A 23,729-nucleotide genomic window follows, 5' to 3' on the forward strand; every position below is an offset into this window, starting at 1 on the left:
ATATCACTTCTTTTTTTCATCTGTAGGAAATATTTAAATGCTAGATTAAATTTATGGATAGAAAACAATGGTTAAAAAAAATTGATATTTATTGATACACACCATTGTTTTTGCCATATCTACTGAATTCAGACGTATATTCATGAAACTAGACGATTCAGCTGAATATTGTTATTATACTCTATTATTTAACTATTGAATACTTATGAATGTGCATGGTCCCTGTATATTTCTGTTTAGTTTTCAATGACAGTTGCGTAATATTACATTTATTTATATTTTAAGGAGAAGAATTCGCAAGTTATTCAAACTTGTTTCTTGTCCTTGTGAATATGTATTTTACAATAATTATGTTCAATTCAGGTTTATAATTTCAAAAGCCTGCGCAACTGCGTTATTTTGCTTGACAAGTAGTTTATAATCTCTATTTGAATTACGCACATTTTTAAAATATAGATTCTCGGATTTTTCCGACAAGAATTTTGAGAAAACCTCTTATGAATCATGTTGTGTAATATTTAAAAATAGAATTGATTTCATCAAACTAGGTATCGGTGTTCGAAATATTTCAAAAAGTGAATGGATCCAACCAATAATGAACTTTAGTCTCGTTCAACCAGATGCTCGGCTGTCTCCGTTAATCTCCGACAAGTAAGAGATACCAGTTCACGTGATGGCTTGATGATGCGACCTCTAAATATAGACTGACTCTCTGCTTGTCGGAGATGTACAGAGACAGCCGATGGATGAACGAGACTATATTGAACTCTCTGGCGTACGAATAAATACAACTGCAAAAAACTTCTAAATTGTTCGTACTATTTACTATTTCTTAGGTGTAAAAAAAAAAGTTTCCTTTTTTTATAGATGCTTCAGCGTACATTACATCGAATTTATCGATTATTTTCAAGAACTAACTCTTGTAAGCGGTGATAATTTGTGCTTAGGTCCAAACACTGTTTCAGTTTCGGTTTGCCAGAGTAACTGCTCAGGAGAGTTAATTAAAATCAACTCCCAAAAATGATCATATTTCTCATTGTTACATTAGGAAATTAGTAATAAACGACAAACACTGACTCCTTTTAACAACAAATAAAAGAGGCAACATTCCGACGCTGTTCTGAATTCACGAATAAAGTCCATCTCTGTCACACAATCGATCATCTATATTATATATTTTCTTTGAATAATAATAACATACCGAAAAACACAACAGCTTCCTTTTTAATGAAAATGTTTTAAAACAACTGATTTGCTGTACATGTATATATTAAACCTTAAGATAGATTAGATCATCAGTTTCTTGTAAAGAGTTTCTTGTAAATGAAATTAAAGGTAACTGAGTTCAATTGAGCATTGAATTATTATAAATAACGATATAACTTTTTAATGGCAACGGCATGCGCACTCAATCAATAAGTAACGCGCATTATAGAATTTGTTTGCACAGCGTTGCAGTACTGAGAATTTATTTTCATATTTACATTTTGAAACGCCTGCCTTGTCTACAAATGTAATTTGTATCTCAAATACTTATGTTTTGAATTCGAGCTTTCCATTCGATTTGCAAACAAAATTTATCTGGAACATTTAAATTCATATACAGTAAACGTGTTTGAACGGCATATCTTTATAAAACAATGACTTATTGTATAGTTCTTTGTGTTCTCGTAAAACCTGTATTATATCTTCTATGGTTGATACAATTACCTTGTCAGCAAGTACAATGTTTCATTAGATATATGCTGACAGTCGTTTTTCATACTTGTTAGACCATTATCAGGCATTATCAGTGGGGGGGGGGGGGGAATAGAAATAAGACTTCCCCAAAATCTTCCAAATCTTAATCCGTAGGGGGAGGGGGGGGGGGCTGGCATAATATATAACTTCAATTTCAATCCTAATTACCTTATTTTCATATCAATTTTTTTGTTTGCTCTGCTTTTAATTTGTATTTACTATATAGATTTGTATATTTGTAGGTTGACAGTTTGTTATTGTCTGTTTTCAATGAACGATAAGATCTTGAAAGCAACTATATTTTATTTAATTTGATTGATATATTTAGCGATACGATCTTTTTTGTTTGCAGCTAGTTAAAAAAAAGTTAACTATATTTTCTGCTTTGCAATTAGCAAAATGTAAGTCAATCCATCCTATTTATTTTCATTAAATTTGGTATCAATTATTAGTAATGTGCCTTCTTTTAATAAACTGTTTTATATATTAAAAAGTAAAACTCATTATCCTATAATGTATAAACAAATGCAACTTTTACTGATTGAATTGCTAGGTCGAAATATATTTCTTAAATGGGTGGAAACTGAGCAAAGGACCGTGTTACAACTGTACAGAGAGCGATGAGGGTCATGACGTAACAGCTCGGAGAGAGATGTACATACACGATTACAGTAACCCTGAGGCATTTGGTTCATATGGCTTTGAACCGGAAGTTGTAAATGCGAACGTCAAACCGACAAATATCACAATGGAAGTGAACAATAACGTTAGGGATGTGGTGTTGATGGTCAACAGTCACGAGCAGTGGGAAATGGAGAGCTCGAAGATAACACTGGACGTAAATATATCAACAACGTACTCTAACAAGTTTGACATAACGTAAGTATATCTTACCGTTTACTTTGTTGCTTACGTGTTTTTTAATCTGATTATCATGACGATGATGTCTTGGGTATTTCGAATTTTTTTTTAGACATTATTAAATTGATTTCAGAAGGTGTTGTTACTGAGACCAGTTAGCACGCAATCAATTGCTTTCAGTTTTTGACCAGGTGCATTTCGTCATAGAGCGTAATGCCACCTAAAATATATACATTTTATTTATAAATATGAGATAAATTATCTTTTATAAAATATTATTGATAATTTAGGACATGCGTAATACATTTCACATATTTTTGACAATGTAACGCTCTGTTTTAATACTATCAATTTGTCCCTCTTATATTTTTTTTTTCGGTCTTAAAAATTGCATTGCCACAACATATAAAAATTTAAAATATGAATTTAAAAGCATATCCAGTATTATACACTAATTTTATGTTTTAAAGCTTTCAGAGTGAGCCCGATGTTCCTATGACAAAGATTCCTAATTTAAGCACGATGTTTTTACAAGTTAAGGTGGATTCAAATATTCGGAGAGATACAAATGCACCAAACAACAGTCCAATAGTGTTGGTTAAACCTTACTACAGGTAAAATAAAAGGAAAAGAAAAACGCTGAGATCAATCGGTTCATAAATTATTTTTCTTCATCTCTGATTTATAATAAAATAAATATGGTAAACTATTATACTTATATAACTCAATTTTGGCGCTGATACATAAGGAGGGACAACCACATAGTTGCCCAAGAATAAACAATCAATTCAAAATATTATGACTCAAATTGGATTTATCATGTCTTGGTGCATGTACATCATTAATCAAATTTTCTGCAATAACTAATTGCAGGCATGCACAGTTACTTCATTATAAATGAAGCTCATCAACATATGACATGTGTCCTAAACCGTTATAAAATTCGAATATCAGGACAGTATCTATTCGATATAAAGAAATGGAATGAGCGTAAAATATTTGATGCATTTTAATGCAAAAAAGCAACCACTAGCAAGGGTCATAATTAAGTCTCACATAAGTTTTAAGACTTATTATATTTGCTCAATTCTTATATAGTATTCTTCATCATCTTTCCTAACTCTGAGCTTGTCCATCACGTTTCGCAAACACAACCAAATGGAATTATGCAATACTCTAGGATAAGATAGACTGCAAACTGTGAAATCGTGTGAATTGGTGGGGGCGAATTTTCATAAATTGTGGGGTTTTCTTAATCGTGGATATGAAATGCCGTGAACGCGTCACTTTTCAGTTTCAGAAAGAAATATAATTAGCTCTATCAAAATGTGTTTTAAAATTTCGTCGAGGATGTAATTCGTTGGGTAGGGCTACCCATAGTAAACACAAAAATTAAGCCATTACGAATTTTAAATGATTCGACAGTATCTATTTGTGCACATTGGTTTTATATATATATATATATATATATATATATATATATATATATATATATATATATATATATATATATATGTATATCTTTATCGTTCACTATGGGCAGGTATATGTCAGTTTGAGAGTTATTGCAATGTTTGTGCTTATATATATATATATATATATTTAAGTAGTGAATCCTTATTTTTTGAAAGATATAGTCTCATAACTGCAACGGTGTGTGCATACAAATTGAATAACGCGCGTTAGCGCGTTATGAAAATTTGTTTGCACACACCGTTGCAGTTATGAGACTATATCTTTCGAAAAATAAGGATTTAATGCTTATATTTACATTTTTTTATCTTCTTGCCTTGTACGCAAATGCGAATTATACCTCAAAATTACTGTACTATCCTATGGGTAAGTTCAAATTAATGGAAGAGCCACTGTAACAGCCACAAGCGTGAACTTTGATTTTCGCTTGTGACGTTGTATTTATCAGCGTTCAACGTTTGTGACGTAACAATTAAAACTCGTCATTTAACCTTTTAGTACCATGTCTGTGTTATGGTGCTATATCTGCAGTAGCTTTACATGCAAAATATACGTGGAATTTTAATATATATATATATATAGTTATATATATATATATATATATATATATTTAATTTCCCAATATAAAAAATAATAAATGGGCACAGTTTTAAATAATTTAAAAATAATAAATATCAAGAATAAAATCACAAATTGAGCCTCTTCACTGCTCACGTTTTTGCCATTTGGCTCTTCAGGCAGTTATGTACAAATAACTAATATGTAACGGAGTAACGTCAATAAGCAAAAGTTCATTGTGACGTCATAATAATGTTAAAGTAGCGGAAAGTTAGTCACAGAGCAAAAAGGCGCCAAAATAATAACAATAGCAAATATTACAAATGATTCATTATATCACATGCATATAATAAATTTTTCACTGAATGCGATTAAGTTTTGGTTTAAATAATTTGATAAAGTGGTCTTCCTTGGCTAAGCGCAGTATTTCATTTTCATTTGGAAGTTATTAAAATGGGAATAATTTAAATTTTCCCTGTCCGCATTCAGCAAAATGTTCACAACATGGAGTATTACGAACACTCGGGTCTTTAATCTGTAGCTTGTGGACACGAACACGCGCGTTTAGTTTCCCCGTCTGTCTAATATGAAATTCTTTGCATGTTAGGCAAATAGCACAATAAATAACATTTTCCGATTTACAGTTCGTCGATAAATTGGCGCGAACTTCCATCCCGGATTTACTGTAATTACTGAAGAAAAGAATGCATAATAATATAATGTGTGAAAACATTTATTTTCTCTTCACGCTGTTTGTGTTAAAGATCTACTCACTTCATGTGGATTCTTCTTTGTAAAAACTTCACGTTACACCATATATATTTTTGTTATAGTTAAACAATTTTTTCACACTACCTATTCCTTAGTTGAGTATTTTATCCATCTACTGCTATGTGAAGTAAATAAATTTGACGTCGTCCATCACTTGCAATAATGCATTCAGGTGTTGAATAACATTACATGTATCTTGGTTTTAATGATTTTATATCGTCTTTATCGTAAACTGCACTACTTATTGTACAACCTTAACGACATCAAAACGTTGTGTCCCTGAATAAAGTTTAATTAAATGTAAGGAGCGTTGAAAAAGTATTATTTTGACATATTTCAGCTTGGAACTTGGGAAAGACTATTTTCTTCATATTCCGATTATCGACAATGATAGCGACCAATTTCAATGTGCATTATCTATATATCTTGAAGCAGAGGGTTTCAGCAGTTTTTTACACAAGCTGAAGAAGGCAAATGCATTGAGTATAAATAAAGACGTATGTTATTAAACTAAATTCCTTAATTATCAAGACAAAAAATAATGTTTTTAGAGTTTAATGTTGAACCCAAGATATCTTGTTTTCTTGAGGATTCTTCATTTAATTTTTGTTTAAAAAAACCACAATGCATTATATGTTATTAAAACAAGAACGCTGATCCTTGTTAAAAAGCTTTTTTAACTTCTGATATAGTCAATTAAAATGAAATAACATTTTTTCAGACATGCATATTGACCCTAAGGATCATAAGTTCAGTGTTCCAAATAGGAGACAGTTTTGGCATACCTATCACAGTGAAAGACTATACGTCCACGGACACCATCGTTGGAACTTCAAATCATTTTGCTTATAACATGCTTTTGGGGAGAGTGTCTGTTTTGGTTAGAAAATGAGTTCCTTATGGGATTTAAAAATGCAAAACAAAAGATATACATAAATAGAGCTTATAACTGGAAATGTTATAGATTTAGTCTTTTCGGTTGATATTTTTAGCATAATTGCACGTGCTCTGCATTGCAAATTTTTCTCTCCTATAAATTAATCACCAATATAAAAATGTGCATTAAATTTTGACGAAGGCTGATCTCTACACCTTACTATGTGAACAGGTGTCCATAAGAAGTAGTCTTTTTAAAACAAAACTTGTTTATTTAACCAGGTAATTAACCTGTAGTTTTTCGAGAGGCGGCGGTAATATACGATGTCAGAAAGTAAGCTGAAACCGTGCATGTCAATGTGTGACATTCAATATTTGAGTGCTTTTTGTTTTTAGCGTCGGTGACAATTTGCATAAATTTGAATTATGATTTAAAGGCAAAACATTAGCAGTGTTTAGATATCTAGAATTGAGTAGTAATGTAATAAAATGGGTTTGCAGGACTAATTGACAATAATTCTGATTTTTACTACTTCATGTAGATGTATTATAGCGTGACAGGTGATACTCATCCTCCAGAATTTGTAACACCAACCCCACCCAACAACCAAAAGTATACAATCTATGTTGGAGGAGATTTTCGTGTAAATGTTTATGCCAAACCAACTTTAAATTCTAGGTATTAACTAAAACTTTGTATCACAGCACCAGCATTTACAATTTATAAATGTCTTTGATATTCGTGTATATGTATTTGGAAAATAAGATATTATAAACTTTGATGTATAGTGTAAAAAAGATACATTTAATTTGTAGAACTATTACAAAATTCAACTTCCTGAGAAGAGATGGCAAACCTGTGAACCAGACAAGGAATGTAGCTTCTTGGGATCAGAAGGTGGCCTATATCTCCATGAGCTGGTCTCCTGTCGATGAAGATAAAGGACATCACATTGTGTGTGCTAATGCTGAGGACAGTGCAGGGTATTACTATTAAGTTTTGAAACAATGAAAGGTTCAGGGGAAAAAGCCAAAATCAATCATTGAAACTTTTATAATCTTATAGCTATATCCTTTATTTTTTATACACCATTAGTTCACCAACAGTATCGATGAAAATATTATTCAATTTATTCGGCATATAATTCCAAGCCTGTAATGCAGCTGAAATTTAAAAAAAACACGTAAATACATATTTAAGGTTTTTAGTATAAGGGTTGGCTGGTAACTGGTTAAGAAAATTTCTCTTTAAAAGGAAAACTTTATTTGAAATTTGACAGTTAGAGTAGCATAAATACTTTTTTTTTACAGTGTAAGCACAGTTGAACTTCATTGCTTTAGAATTGAAGTAAAAGGTAAGAGTTCACTCTCTCTCTCTCTTTCTCTCTCTCTCTCACACACACACACACACACACACACACATCAAATGTATATGATGCATATGGTGCTTTCGTTTTGAGTCTCTTATCTTGTTTTATGTTTCATACATTAATTCAAACTAATTCTAATAATATGATGTATTGTGTTAGAAACATCAAAGGATAATTGTAATAGAACTACGCTTACAAAAACTAAAGTTGTTTGATACAAAATTAGATATAAAATTAAATTTATAATAACATTTCCTTTCATATCTTTTTTTTTAGAAAACATTTTTAGACCAAATAACAAAATACAGGTGAGAGTAGTGTTAACATTGTATCTTTTTTATTAAAACGATTATTAATAAAAATTCTTTGCTTATACAGAAGATACTAAATAATAATACATATGCTTTTCAGTTTAAAGATAAGCCAGGTGCACATTTACTGACTGTTCCAAAATTATATAAATTTTTACTGTGTTGAAAAGTATATGTGTTATGTATTTTATTATATTCTTACATTATAATGGCAGAACATTTTCTAAAATTATTTCTAACGGTGTCTTTGTGAAGATAAAAAACACTGTTTTGCTGATTTGGGAAAATATTGTTCTTTTAGTTTTCAAATCGAAATTATCAATTATATAATTTTAAATATCCGCATAAATGACTGTGTAAAGAAGCATACTATATTTTCTGTTTTTACAACAATTTTTTGTGACGTCAGCTTTAGTAAAATACTTGTCCTACACACCATCATAACAGTAAGCTGTAGCTCCCTAATAGGTGCCACTTATTGGAAAGCTAAACATGGTATACAGATCAGATGATTTTTTTTTTTGATTTTTTAAATAAGCAGATTCTTGCATGTAGATAATATTTAGACTATATAAAAAAGCCTGTAGCACGAATTTTAGAATGTACATCCATTTATTCTGAAGTCTCGTTGTGCGTCGTCCATTTTTTATATAAAACAAGATTGAATATTCATTATTTCATGTATTAGAAATTTTATCTAAAAAAGCCCGTCATCCTCCACCTTTTTATTAAAAGAAAGGAAAACGACGGAAATAAGGACATTTCGAACCGTACTCACTTTTGCTTATGATAATTTTTTGACGAAATTCGGACGTATAGAGATCAACAAGTTCATTTTCTGTTTATCTTAAAATACCTTTTTCAAAAAGTGTTATTCTATATTTATTAATTCAGACTATTATGTTTTGACCTAATCGCTAAGCTATTTAAGGTCAAGATCTAGTAAAAGAAAGGTGCCTACAGGTTTATGAAATTCAAGATATAAATTCTTTTAATGATGCTTTATAACAATATCTTTGTTTCATAGGGTGTACCGGGGCTAAAATTTTTGCTAAACACAATGAAAATCATGTTTTAAACAACCATTTTCTATGAAATATGAAGGATAAAAGTAACACATCTCGGAGTTTTGTCCCTTTTTGACCAATGAAATATATCTAGATTGCCTACAGTCTCTCCAAAAACGGCATTAAACAAGCTCTTGACCAAATCTTTAAAACGATATCAAATTGAATATGGGTACCGGGATTAGTTTTCCCGTTATTAAAAATAGAATGTCAAAATATTGTTTTATTTTCCACATAATTCCTTTAAAGTCGTAAAATACGGGAAAAGATTCATCAAATCAATTATGACGTCATAATGGTTCCAGCACAAAAATGACACTCTGAAATCATTTACTAGATCTTGACCTTAATTAATGAAATGAAATAAAGTAGAACGGTCGTATAGAACTGTTAATAAGCAATGAGAAAATATTTTTCAAATTTTTAACCTTTTTTATCCCTTTTTAATCAAAATTGTTCATTTTAAGACGCAAGCCGTCGTTAGATACCAACTTTTTTTTTTAAAGATTTCTTTTTACGTTTGTTAAAAAATAATTTTAAGATTAACGGTTACGTGTATACATATGAAGATACTCAGTGAAAATTGAGAGTTGAATCATTGAATCAGGGGCACTAAGGGCTAAAAATGTTTTTCCAGCCCTGGGCGCCGCAATCATGGCCGCCAACAGGGTTTTTAAATAGTACGCTCAATCTTGATTCACTGGCTCTTATCGATATTTATTGTCTCCTAAGCCCCTTTCACAATTGGCGCACAAATAGAAGCGACCAAACATTTGTGCGACCGAAGAAAATATATATGAATCATTAATTGTTGCCGAAATAATCGCATATGAGAAGAGTATTCGTACAAATTTCGCACGATCTAAGCGAGCGTTGTGCGATGTAAACGCATTGAATCTTCCGTTATATCTTGCGTCTATATGCGACTGTTGTACAATGAAAGCAACTGTTGAAAGATAATAAGATAGGAACGCGCGAGAGACTAGGTGATCGGACGATTGAAGGTGCGTCAATGTGATTGAACGTGCGATTATGCGTTTCATGGTACGAATGATCGTGCGAGTCAGAGGGGGTATACTGCGTATACACCGCCATATTCAGTAGACATGGTTGAAAGCGAGAAAAAAATACAGATTTGCAGCAGCATTTTTTGCTAGGCCCTTAACTTTAATATGATTATTCTATTATATCTGATTGGTCTAGAAAGTCACATGACAGGGCGATGTCATAAGAATGAAAAAGCCGATATGAGCATGCGTTGTAGACAAATATGATTAAATCAAAAATATTTAATCATTATGATTCTCTTTATATTCAAGAACCAACTTAATTATGATTGATAAAAGAAAAGTGAGACAGTTACATGGAAAATCCAAATGTATATTGTAAATTTTGTTCTTAAACAGAGAATATATGAAACAGGGCATATTTACTAGTAGCAAAGCATTGCATATTGAGGCTGATAATTCGTGCAATGGTAGTAAAACGTTGTAAGATTACCTGAATATTAACCTTAATGATTCTCTTTATATTCAAGAACCAACTTAATTATGATTGATGAAAGGAAAGTGAGACAGTTACATGGAAAATCAAACAATCACGACGTTAATGTTGCGACTGTTGAAAAGTCAAACATTATTATAAATCAACGTATTTAGTGTAATCATATGTTGCTTGGTATAATAAAACGTTTATTGCATTAATGTTTAGGGAATATGAGGATTTATTCCCGAGAAAAAAAAATTTTATTTTGGGCGAAGCCCTCGGTAAAGGATTTTTCTTGAGGAAATAATTCTTCATACATGTATTTCCCTCACCATCATGCAATGAATGTATATTGTAAATTTTTTATTAAACAGAGAATATATGAAACAGGGCATATATACTAGTAGCAAAGCATGGCATATTGAGGCTGATAATTCGTGCAATGATGGTAAAACGTTGTAAGATTACATGAGACACGTTGAGCAATAATCTCACGGTCGCAAAACAGACGCATAAACACCAGCGATTTATCTTACGATCTTTTTAAATCGTGTAACACTCTTACGAGTACAGAAAAACGTTTTAAAACGTTCGTACTAATGTTCGTGCGTTAAACTGGTATAATTTGGATCGCGTTCGGTCGCATCTGAATAGTGTGCATGTCCACTATTCAGAGGAGACTTGATGCGACCAGTAAAACGTATGCAACGAATGCAATAGCTCGTGCAACATAAGCGAGGGCTCGTGCAACGTATGCGAGAGCTCGTGCGAAGCTCAAAAATTTCGATCGCAAAGTGGTGTAAAGTGGTCGTGCGCCAATTGTGAAAGGGGCTAAAAATCGATTTAAAAAACTTTTAAATGTTTCAATTGAAGATAATTTAAATTAAAAGAAATTAAATAAACATGTCAACTAGTGATGAACTGAACAAGATACTTATTCATTAGCGAAAATTGAAGAAAAAATTTCACAACAGGAATACACGTTTAACATCTAATGATACATACAACCAAAATGGAGGTTTTTAAAGGTAAAACCCCTGTTTACGAGATATCTATACTTACCTGCATCAATTTTTTGCATTTTCCCCGAGCTGCCTACGATCATGCCTGAACTTTTGAGACCACCCCTGTGGTATCATCTAGTGTTTACCCATAATGCACAAGCATACTTCCGTTTCAGTTTTGTGAGGGCCTACACAACCAGGACCCAATGAACAGGGGTGGGTGATGCAGGTAAGTATAGATATCTCGTAAACAGGGGTTTTACCTTTAAAAACCTCCAGTTTACATCAATATCTATACTTACCTGCATCAACTTTTTGCAGAATTGCTTCGTTGCAAACTCTGTGTCTATAGCACTCTGCGTGGTCATCCAAAACGGTCATTTCTCTATTACATTTTACGCAAATTTTAAATGAATCAGACATTTTAAGACCGCAGGCTTAAGATATTTTAATCGAAGAAAAACACGCGGCTTTTCTTCTCGAATGCCCGAACAAAACTGAAACGGAAGTATGCTTGTGCATTATGGGTAAACACTAGATGATACCCCAGGGGTGGTCTCAAAAGTTCAGGCATGATCGTAGGCAGCTCGGGGAAAATGCAAAAAGTTGATGCAGGTAAGTATAGATATTGATGTAAACTCATATTTATTGACATATCAAATGACATCTTAAGGTGAATGTGACTTAAAGGCCACAATGAAAGATGTAAATAAAATATTAGGCTAGGGTCCAAGTAGGACCTTGTCAACAACTTAAAAAGTATCCGGGCAAAACCAGTGGCCCTGCGATTTGCACAGGTGTCGATGTCCCCAAATTTGTGTAAGAGACATTTTGTATCCAGGGTGTAGGAGGCGAACTTGTTTAACTAAAACCAATGCCGAACGCTTTAAGTGAGGGCTGGACATGGAAACACCGAGGCCATATATGCCACCGACCCTATCCCCCTCCCCCCACCCCCAAATGTCACCTTGGACCCACCCTTTAATCAATGCGACATAACCACAGTTATTAGACTTTAAGTGTACTACTGTTCTCCTGGAAAAAATGTTTGTTAAACTCAATGGTTTTTAGTTTTGGTCGGGTGCCTGCACTCTTGTAGTGGATCCTTCAGCTTCGTGTTGCTTATGATTGCTTGTGTGTCTCACTTTTGCCTGATCAACAATGTTTATCTGGAAAATAAAACTTCAGCAGCAGATTACTAGAACCAGAAATGGTTAAACAGTGCAACTGATGAACAAATTAGGGGTCATTGGCCTTATAGTTTATACGATAAGAGAGGCTGAGGTAGTCTTTGATGCCCTCTAAAGTTTGTTTTTTTCAGTTATAAGTGTTTATTTTTTAAATAAGCATGTAATATTTCAAATTATATGATACAAAAACATATCAATAAGCCAACTGCTTCAACATACCTCACAAATTTTCAAGGACACAAAGTATGTTTAAGAATGCAACGAAACAATTACATCAATATTGCATATATAATGAACGTTTACTAAGAAAGAAAAAACACATTCAGCACATTTTTTATTTTGAGAGAGAGAGAGAGAGAGAGAGAGAGAGAGAGAGAGAGAGCACTCTAGAATGAGTTTATATGATTTAATCATTTTCACTGGGTTTTTTTGCACAGAATTGGAATACTTTATATAACTGTTTAAAATCATTCATAAGGGCATTTACTGTTAATTGGTTTTTCTGGCATTGCTTCTGTATATGTATTTTTTAATTATGATGAGTACAATATTAAACACTTTTGACTTCACACCATCTATGATACCAAAAATAAAAGTTTTGTTATCAAGGACTATTCTATTTCCTTTAGAGTTGCAAACTCTAACAAATTCTGCTAGTAAATACTATACCCTTGGACATTCCCATAATAAGTGATATATTTTTTCCTCAGCATCTTCACAAAAGGTACATAGATTAGTATCCATGTTACCAATTTTATACATAAAACTGTTTGTAGTTTATATATAATGGTTTATTCTGTACTGCAACCATTGAAATTTAGAGTCCGAGTTAATAGTAAAAGGTAAATGAAATATTGATACCCATTGTTTTTCTGTAAAAACAAAATGTCTACTCCATTTTTCCTTTCCCACTGGTGTAACATTTGTCTGATTTAATATATCATACATTGGTTTTGAACCTTTTTTTTGTTCATACAAAGGTTTCAATATTAAATGATATAAAAGGTTCATTTCTAATGAAGTTGTATTTCCTTAGATCTCTCCCTAGATCTTAGACCAGCTTGTCTTCCTTCCATATATGTTAAATAATTCGTATGAATATTAAACTTTCTTTTTAACATTTCAAAATCTAAAACATTTTCATTTTCATCATATAAGTCAATTACACATCTTACTCCTCTAACATACCACAAGCTTATTTTTAAAAAAGATTGGTGAGCTAGCGCTGTAGCCATCGTAAAACACAGAAGCAGATTTCTAAAACATTGGTTTATATGTCTGAATCGATTAATTAACAATAGGAAGGCACAGTGGTGTAGCCTACTGGAATTGTGCTGGAGTGGGGTCTCAATTTAGAATTGTGAATCTAGAGTGGACGTCACATCGGCAATGGCATAACTTATTGCCTTAATCATTATGTAGTTACTGTAATTTCAATTTCGAGGTAAAAATTTTCAAGAACTACGGTTACTGTTTTGTAGCAATCGTATCTTCTCGGGCCTTTCCGGCAAGCTCGGAAAACATATCCGAAGGCTGTTTTCCGAGCTTGAAGGAATTTAAGATAAAGTAAGCTATCTATTATAATATTGAATATAACGTATAAGACCTTTAGCTATTGTTACTTTTTGACTTTTACAATAAAACACAAAACTTCATGTGAATATGATAAAACGAAATTCAAATGGTACAGTTTATCTTTAGTAATAAAGTATTCCTAGAATCCCCCACTACGGAGTCGAGCATGCGTATTCCAGTGAAAAGGACTAACGTAGTTCGTAGCTCGAGAACGCTAGCAATGATTTATTAAAAAAAAAAAAAAAAAAAGGACTGAATTCCTATCTTAAATTTATTATTGTTCCACAATGGCTGGCAACAATAATCCTGCCAAGATTTAGATATGAGTTATCTTGGATTTCTTTAAAATTTATGGTAACTTCCTTCCAAAAATCATTTCTTAACAATTCCTGCATTTGCAAAATATAATCTGAACCTGTATTTGATAGCTTTCTATATTAATAGTATTCTCCAGCAGTGTTTTCCATTTTGAATTATTATCCTCAATTAATATCCTAATCCAAGTAGACTTTAATCCTTTAATATAGGAATTTATATCAACCATCCTTAACCTACCATGTTCATAATTCTGGGTAGCCTACATACTTGTCTTTTAATTTTATCACATTTTGAATTCCAAATAAAATTGAAAAGAATATTGTTTAATTTTTTTAAATGTTTTACTCTAAGGGTTTGTTAAGGCTATAAATAAGTGGTTTAATTGTGAAATTAAAAGAGACTTAACCAGTGTTATCCTTCCAATTGGAGTCAAGTGCCGCTTGCTCCATTGTTTTATTACAGATTTTATCCTAACAAGTTTCTTGTCATATTTAAGTTTATAATTCTATCTAAATCTACATCATAATATGTGCCCAAAAGTTTGAATTGAGTTGTCCATTGAAATTCATTTCTGAACAGATTTTTTCTTCAGAATATAATTTATAATAGTCATCTATTTCTTTCATGGTTGCCCTTAATGATTTTTCAGATCCATCAAGGATTATTGATGTATCATTTGCATATTGTGATATTAAATATTGGGTGTTATTGGTTTTGATTCATGTAATATCTTCATTATTTTTAGTATTAATTGGCAATATTTCCGCACATGATAAAAAAAATATAAGGCGATATTAGATCACCTTGTCTACAGCCTTGCCCAAGTTTAAAAATGTTTGATAAAATGCATGGCTGGGACACACAGGACATAGCATTACATTGAAAAGTTTTAATCCAGTTACAGATAAATGGGCCAAAATCAAAATAATTCAGCGTATTCTGTATAAATTCCCAAGCTAAAGAGTCAAAAGCTTTCTCAAAATCAATTATAACTAATACCCCAGGAATATAATTATCTGTATAGTTCATCAAATCATGAATCCATATGATACTTTCCCCTATATATCTGCCAAATTAATAAATCTTAATTGAAAAGTGTTCAGTTGTACTTTAAACGGAATTTAATGTTACTTAATTTATTTTATATGAATTCATATCTTCGAAAATAAAATGTTAACGTTTCTTTGTAAAATGTCACAGGAACTTTTTTTTACATCCGTAAAGTTGTTGACGTCTTGCAGTAAATGTGTTGTGCGCGTCATTTTTATAACTTTTACAGAAAAGATTCAGGTCCGATTTTTTTGTTATTACAGTATCAAATAAGTTTCCATACAAACCATATATCTTAAAAAGTTATTGACTTTTTCCTACTTACACCAGCAGAATCGGTCTCCTTTCAAAGTTGGATATATTCAAAGTAAAAATAATTCCTTTTGGGCAATCGAAAAAACAAACCAAAATGCATCATGGGAATGTTAAGAAAAGAGAACCATTTAGTTTCGTCCCTTCAATGATTGGGATGATTCAACCCGCATGCTATGCATCGATTGTAAACAAAGCAAACTTCAGAAATAATAGCGCACAAAACGTACACATATTTATTTGTAATTTGCCTGAACATTACCCCTTTATTTAAAGCGATGTTAGAGTCGTCATAAAACCATACCCGTCTCGACGTCAGGGGTGAATTTTATCCTGAGGCAAAATAACACGATACTCTACTATGTCGTTTGTTTTGTTAACACATTTTTTACATAATTTTTTTTCATTTAAATTTGGCCTAATTGACTAAAAATACTACTGCAATGTCTATTATTATACATATACTTTACAAAACCATCGTATAAAAGCGTGCACAAAAATTTGATATAAAATCGGACCAAGCAGCTTTAACAAAAGACGTGGTTAAATATGTAATAAAAAAATTTGCGATGGTATAGGATTTTTTCCAACTCGTTGTGTGTTTTCTATCCCCAAACCTTATGGCGTTGTATTGCAGACTGGGCATGCGACGTTTGTTGCAACCACTATTGAAATAAAATTACCATAAAATATGCATGTCTTTAGTACCTTAATTGTGTATTTGAAATAGTTTGTTAGATAAAAACAAATGTATGTGCATGTTTATGTGCGAGAATTGGTTATTTATTTCTGCATAGCAGTGAAAATTGTTACATAATTGTGTATTTGAAATTCTTCGTTAGATTTCTTGCATTTCAAAAGAGTTTGCAAATATGATATACAACTTCTTTCATTCCAAATGTGTTACAATAGTGATAACATAGTTATATTTATAAAGAAATTCATTCCCATCTACGATTGAAAAAATAAATTTAATAGTAGTTGTACTTTAATGTTGTCTGTAAAGTAGCTCTTATAATGAAATACATCCCCAACTTCTATTGAAATCATTACTTCAATAGTAGTTGTATTTCAATAGTGGTTGCAAAGTGATTCTTCTAATGAAATACGTCCCAAACCACTATTGAAATAATTTATTTCAATAGTGGTCTTATTTCAATAGTGGTTGCAAGGTGATTATTCTAATGAAATACATTCCCAACCACTATTGAAATAATTTATTTTAATAGTGGTTTTATTTCAATAGTGATTGCAACAGACGTTTAATAAAGTTTGGCTAAAGATTTGAGAAGGCAACCAGACGGATCCTATTGTGTGTGTTTGAAATAAATTGTTCTACAAAAATCGAACTGCACTGTGCTGTATCTGCGCTCGATCCAACGGTCATACCATTTACATACTAGGGTTTTTAAAATTACAGGGGTTCGTATCATAAAGAGTCGTACGTCCAGACTAAGCGCTGCGGCGGTGTAAATACGGAACTCGTTTGAATATTTGCGTTTCATTAAAGAGCGCATCTTTACGTCCGACTAAAGTTAAGCCAAAATTGTACGTCCACTCACAGGTAGGCATTAGTTCGGACGTAAACATAAGTAAGCATATATATATTATAAAACGACTATTTTATTTTATCACTAATGCGATTTAAGTTACATATTGTCACATTCAGATACTGAGAAAGAACGAATTATACGTTAAATCTGGAATTTGATTGCCACGGGAGTTTCTCTGGAATTAATGTGCACACGGGGTTTTTCCCGAATAAATGTGCAAGAGAGAGAGAGAGAGAGAGAGAGAGAGAGAGAGAGAGGGAGAGAGAGATCATAATTTTTATTTTTAAAAAAGTGCCCTTATTTTAAATGTGTTGCATTTTATAAACTTACATTATAATTTTTTCTAAACCATTTTTTTTTCTTTCTACAACATTTACCATGAACACGTTTACATCACATTTAGTAATAACTTTACCTTTTAAAAATCTTTCATTAAAGTTGCACCCCGAGAAAATAGCTAATATTTTTTTGTAATTTATATATGATCATTATATTTTTATAACCTACGATGTAAGTATTTGTAGATGCTTAATATTGAATGCAAACAATACTAAAAAACGAAGCCGATTACACTCACTGATACTAATTTACAATCTTAAAATTAATTTGTGATTCTCTTTTTAAAGTGAAGATATGTTATTGATACAGGGTTTTAACTACAAGAATGATGCCACATTAGAGTTAAGACAAGTCTGCAATTCAAACTTATTTGATAAATACAAATTATTATTTTTAAGATATTTTTTGCTCTAAAATGCAAAATATCGCGAAATAATTGAAAACGAAAATGCATTAATTTTGTTTTATAACCCCTTATTCCTTTTCAATTGAAATGCACAATGGCAAAAAGCGACAAAGGTCAGGAAATTGGATATAAACATCAGTTAGACAACTTGTAAATTTACATCGACCCAGTAATATCAAAATTTCAATATGATCAAAGTTAAAAAATTTATTTTTTGTCAAGGACTTTGTTGAAATTATATTTTAATTATATAAATAACACATATATTTTGGACTACCCAAGTACTTAAAATGATTTACACAAGTCATGTACTTCAACCAAAACAATGCCGAGTAAGGACCCGCTTTAAATTAAACATAATACATGTATTATACGGATAATTCATTTAAGATGACACTAAATAATACTCCTTGCGCTGGTATTCCAGAAAATCACTAACACTTCACCATTTCTTGGTTTCCGTTTAATGTTTTATCTCTCTGTATAATTTAATTTTAATATTATGTGTTTTTTATCCGGAAAATTGTTGAAGGAAAAGGAAAATTATTTTAAAAAACCTTTGTGTGAAACAAAAATTTATCAAAACTTAAATATCTTTAAATAAAAATTATTGCTATTACTAGTTCCTCTAAAATTGATAATATTTTCACATGCTAAATACACCTACACATAAAAGAGTAATAGAGACAGTTTTATGCATGTGCAGTGCTGCGTTGTCAAGGACGTAATGCTAAAGCAGTAGTCTAAAGTTTACGCCCCTAGTTACGCCGCTTTATGAAATGCAAAATACCCCCGACTAAGTTTCGGTGTAAGTTCTCTGACTAGACTAAAGTTAGGCCAAATATTTAGGCCTCTTTATGAACAAGACCCAGATGTGTAACAACCGTGTATGATACAACGCCGCTTAATGGTATACATACTACAAAGTTTAATTATATAATAGACATACAATATAATATAATAATAGATATCATAGAATTGTATCAGTATGCGTTACAAATGCACAGCATCCTTAACGCTTAATGAAACAAGCAAATATGGACACCCTCAACCGCTAATAATACCAACTTTATATCATTAAGCGTTGCAGTCGCACCCTTTAATAATACAAAATTGTGAAAATGAATGACATAACACTGTTGTTCATAAAGCAACAAGATGTATATCAAAAAAAGAATAATATTTACATTCTACTGTGTTTTTCCATCCAATTCGATGATCTTTAAATGCCTCTTAATGCAACAACCTAATCATTGCGTATTTATTTGCATGTAATTAACATTAGTAATACCCAAACATTGATTTTTATGTTATCAGTATAAAGATACATGCCGGTAAAACACCATTCATCACAAATATTCAACAATAAAGTTGATTCTATTACTAAAAGCAAAATTTCAAGAGTTAATTTTTAGGATCATATTTACAAGCTAGTTTTAATAATCTATGTAATTACCAGTTTAAACCTAATAGAATATAGAAAATCTTCTTTTGGCTGAATATGAAATACAAAACCTGTTGTCTTCAATATTTTTGTATTGTTAAATGAGCTGTCATCAATCTTTCTGTATTGTTGAATGAGTAATTTTGTCTTCCAAATTTCAGTATTTAACTTTCAACAAAATGCAATGCTTTCTGGATTGTTGACTTTTTGTCTCCCATATTACGGTAAATAACTTTCAACAACAAAAAACAGTCACCTTTCAAACCTCTTAATTAGTTGCGATTTATAGACGACAACGAAATGAAGTGGGTTGACAACAGAAACAACCTCAATGATTTTATTACCTTTGTCAATTCTTTTCACCATTCTATCAAATTTACGACTGAAATTTATTTTTAGAGGTGTCGTTTCTATTTCTGTTCGCGCTTTTCAGGCATCCTGCACATTATAAGACGTTGCTTATCGTTATTGGCAGGTTTTCTGTGCAACTTCGCTATCTAATTAATATGTTTTAAACTTCTATGCGTCGAAAATTACAAACTTTTGCAGGGGAAACCTTATTACGCATCATTCCCAGAACCTGCAGACGTAGTATGTCCACTCCATACTTATTGTAGATTCCCAGTGTATGCCGCGACCACCAACTCTGGGTAAGAAAAAAATTGCTTACAAACTATTATATGATTTTTATTTTGTTTAATATCAGTTAGCAAAAAATCTCAAATAGTTTTCATATGCTTATATCATGTATAAAGTTTTCCATTTCTCAAAAACTGTTAATTGAAATTGGTTAATGTGGGTCTACGGATACGTATATAACAACTATGGGTACATAAAAGGTTTTATTCCAAACATGACACTATTTTAAAGTTTATTGTTATGTGTTCTTGTTACTTAAAGGTATACGGCAATTGAACAACAAAAGTACCACAACATTTTTTGCCTAAACTTTAAACTCAAAATGTCTTCAGATCATGGGCTTTCTTTTCTTTATTTAATTACTTCTTAGTATTTTTCTTTTAATAAGACAGACCTAGCAATGATGAAAAATCTCAAACTTCAAACTGTGCATCGGTATATGCATAGTAAAGTACCGTGTTCCCGATATATTGATAAACAAAGATACAGTTAAACGGAATTTTCTTTATTTCTTTATTCATCTCTTAGTTTTCTAAACAAAACAGTATGATTGAATATAGAAATCGTCTGTCATTATCGAACAGAGTGAGAGATATCTAACTCCGTGTATGCCCCTTTCCTTTATCATTTTCGTTGTCAAAGGCTAAATAAATGATTTTATCAACTAGAATTAACATTTTTAAAACATTCATTTATAAAAAACAAAAAACAGTCATCTGTTACTTACAAGATACACCGTTTTAATTTTCAATCTATTGATATTGCTCTTAATAAACTAATTGGAAACGAACTCTAAAGAAGGACTGTCTTATTATAGATGCGTTTTTGAAAGTCGTTAACTTTATTTTATATTTCATACATTTATGCAATTGTGGTTTTTTTAACTAATTATTTTTGGTCATTGTTTTCCATTTCTTATCTGGGAAAACATATACTTTACAGTAATATTGTTCCTTAATGCGTTCCTTCAAACCATTATCAACTCAATTTAGGCACAATGTCAACAAAATTGTCAGTACGTCAGAGAGTGAAGAGAATGTTACGATAGAATACAGTCATGCTATGATTAACGGATCGCTACCCACGACGGTAGCACAAGTGGAATTCTTGGCACTTTTACCTGGTCATCGTCAAATTTGCCTGAATGCATCGGACAAGTAAACATCTTTATTGATATTCTATGAACCTTTGTTTGTCTGTTTGTTAGTCTATCAAGATAATATCTTATTAATTTCTTTCATAGCTTGTATTTACTAAAGCATTATATCTAACACATCTCATCAGCTTAGCTATTTGAATTTTTTTTAAAATTACTTAATTATTCTTCATAATTATTTGAATTAGTATGTTTTTAAAGAACAGCAATTAAAGGACGAAGGAACCTGATTTCTTTTACTGAAGTTTGTTTAGATGTTCAGGTCCTCCTGATTATTTTGCATTGCCATCCAAAATAAACTTTTTGTCATAGATAAAATCACTTCGATTGCAATTAAAAATAATTTCTAAATCTTATGTTCAAGTGCCTGGTAGCTACGATTATTTATAGTTTTGAATTTCACTACAGTATTGAATGGACTACGCGTTGTCTTTACGTGACTGTCCAAAGACCAGGTATGATATTCAAAACATAGATTTAAATGAAATAACTATGTAAACAATTACAAGCAACAATGTGAGAACATTATCTCTTATAAAAGACAAGACTCGTGTTATTTAAAATAAAGATATTTAGAAAAATCTGAGTCCCTTAAACTAAACGACTTGCCTATATCGTATTTTACGAACCAAAAATTCATTTTTTTTTCTTTGTTATAAATGCCATGTTTATAAAACTACCATAAATACAATATTTCAATTGACCGTGTTTATTAGATCCCTGTTCATCATTACCATGTCAACATGGAGGACTGTGCTCACCATCTAGTGATAATTCTGAGTTCCAGTGTCATTGTGTGAAACCTTTTACTGGTCAATTTTGTGAAAACGGTATGTATCAATTTCTTTTAAAGAGTGATTAAATAAAAAGTATAATTAACCTAATCAAATAGTATCATATGAATAAATTCTATTAGTGTCGTGCAAAAAAAACATATGAAGAGAACACTGAGATGTGTGTATCAATTCCTTTATCCATATAAAATAAACAAAGTACGGCAAGTACTTGAAAGCAGTTAGAAAGCTTCTTATTTAACTGTAAGGAATGGTTTGCATTTAGATTTTATTTTTCAGGAAAAGAATAGTTCAAGTACAAGCTAATTTTTTTTCTGTATTAGTGTTTAGTTTGTAAGATGGTTTGAAAAAAAATAAATATTTAGATTTATTAAAACAAGTGTTTTGGCTTGAACTCACACTGTGCCGAGTATAGGACTACAATTAAGAATAATCATATCTCTCAGGTCTGATATCATAAAAGCGCGACACATTCCATTTTTATTCACTTTTAAATAAAATCCAACTCCCGTCAATCTTTTCGTTATGTTGAAGAGTGATTAAATAATAAGTATAATTTGGAGTTCGTTAAAATGAAAGGAGGGTAACGCCTTCTTTTAAGGGGAGATAATTAATTTAAGATCTATGTTGTTGAAATGTAATACCTGTTAAGTAGCTGAAAATACTAATGAATTCATGTTTAACTTTTCAACCATTCAATAAATGCAATCTTATGGGTTCTACGGTTTTTGAACCAAAATGATCGAAACCAAAAATTTATAAATCTTTTTATACTTTTGATCACCCAAGATTTCATCAAGGTCCATTGAAGTGTGCAGTACTAGGATTCACTTGTGCAGCTTATTGAATGAGTTATTACAGAGGTTGTCCCAATTTCTATAAATAAATGGAAGACAGAACAATCACCATATGGTGTTGATAAAATTTCAGCATATATGATGTTTGAAGGTTTGTTTTCAAACCACCAATGATTCATTTTTTCAAAAGATTTTATTTAGTTTTAAATTAATTTATTTGATATAAAGTCTTTTGATGGCTGTTGGTAAATGTTGGAACCATAGTGCATGTTGTATACCCTGTCGGATAAATTAATTCATAGTGACAGTAAGACTACTAAAAGGGTTGAATTAAATGTTTAAATATCATGTTTGGTCAATTTTTATTGGCTCATTTTTTAAAAGTTATTCATTGTTAATTAATCTATGAAACAATACTTTTCCTTGTCTTATGTTAAATAACGTGCCGAACCTGATTGGACATCTTGATCATTTAAAGGCTAACAATACATTTTCAAAAAAATATGCTGGGACTTAAAGTGCACAATTTTTGAAAAAAATTAAATGTTTGGTGAAAATATATATTTTTCTGAATAAGTTTTTTTTACTTTTAATCTTTTTTTATATTACTTTTAAAACTATTTTTTCCTTTTCATTATCG

The 23,729-nt window shown here is 31.2% G+C and overlaps 2 long non-coding RNA genes across 2 annotated transcripts; both read left to right on the forward strand.

Moving 5' to 3' along the window:
- The first annotated feature begins 2,341 nt into the window (after nucleotides 1-2,341).
- LOC136276278 (uncharacterized) lies at nucleotides 2,342-5,894 on the forward strand. Its single transcript, XR_010714751.1, has 3 exons — nucleotides 2,342-2,619; nucleotides 3,072-3,215; nucleotides 5,744-5,894. It is a non-coding gene; the product is annotated as an uncharacterized lncRNA (long non-coding RNA).
- Nucleotides 5,895-7,101: 1,207 nt separating this feature from the next.
- LOC136276496 (uncharacterized) lies at nucleotides 7,102-7,961 on the forward strand. Its single transcript, XR_010714966.1, has 3 exons — nucleotides 7,102-7,263; nucleotides 7,591-7,634; nucleotides 7,926-7,961. It is a non-coding gene; the product is annotated as an uncharacterized lncRNA (long non-coding RNA).
- Nucleotides 7,962-23,729: the final 15,768 nt, after the last annotated feature.

The sequence above is a fragment of the Magallana gigas genome, chromosome 6 (assembly GCF_963853765.1).
Source record: "Magallana gigas chromosome 6, xbMagGiga1.1, whole genome shotgun sequence".
In the NCBI taxonomy this organism is placed as follows: Eukaryota; Metazoa; Mollusca; class Bivalvia; order Ostreida; family Ostreidae; genus Magallana; species Magallana gigas.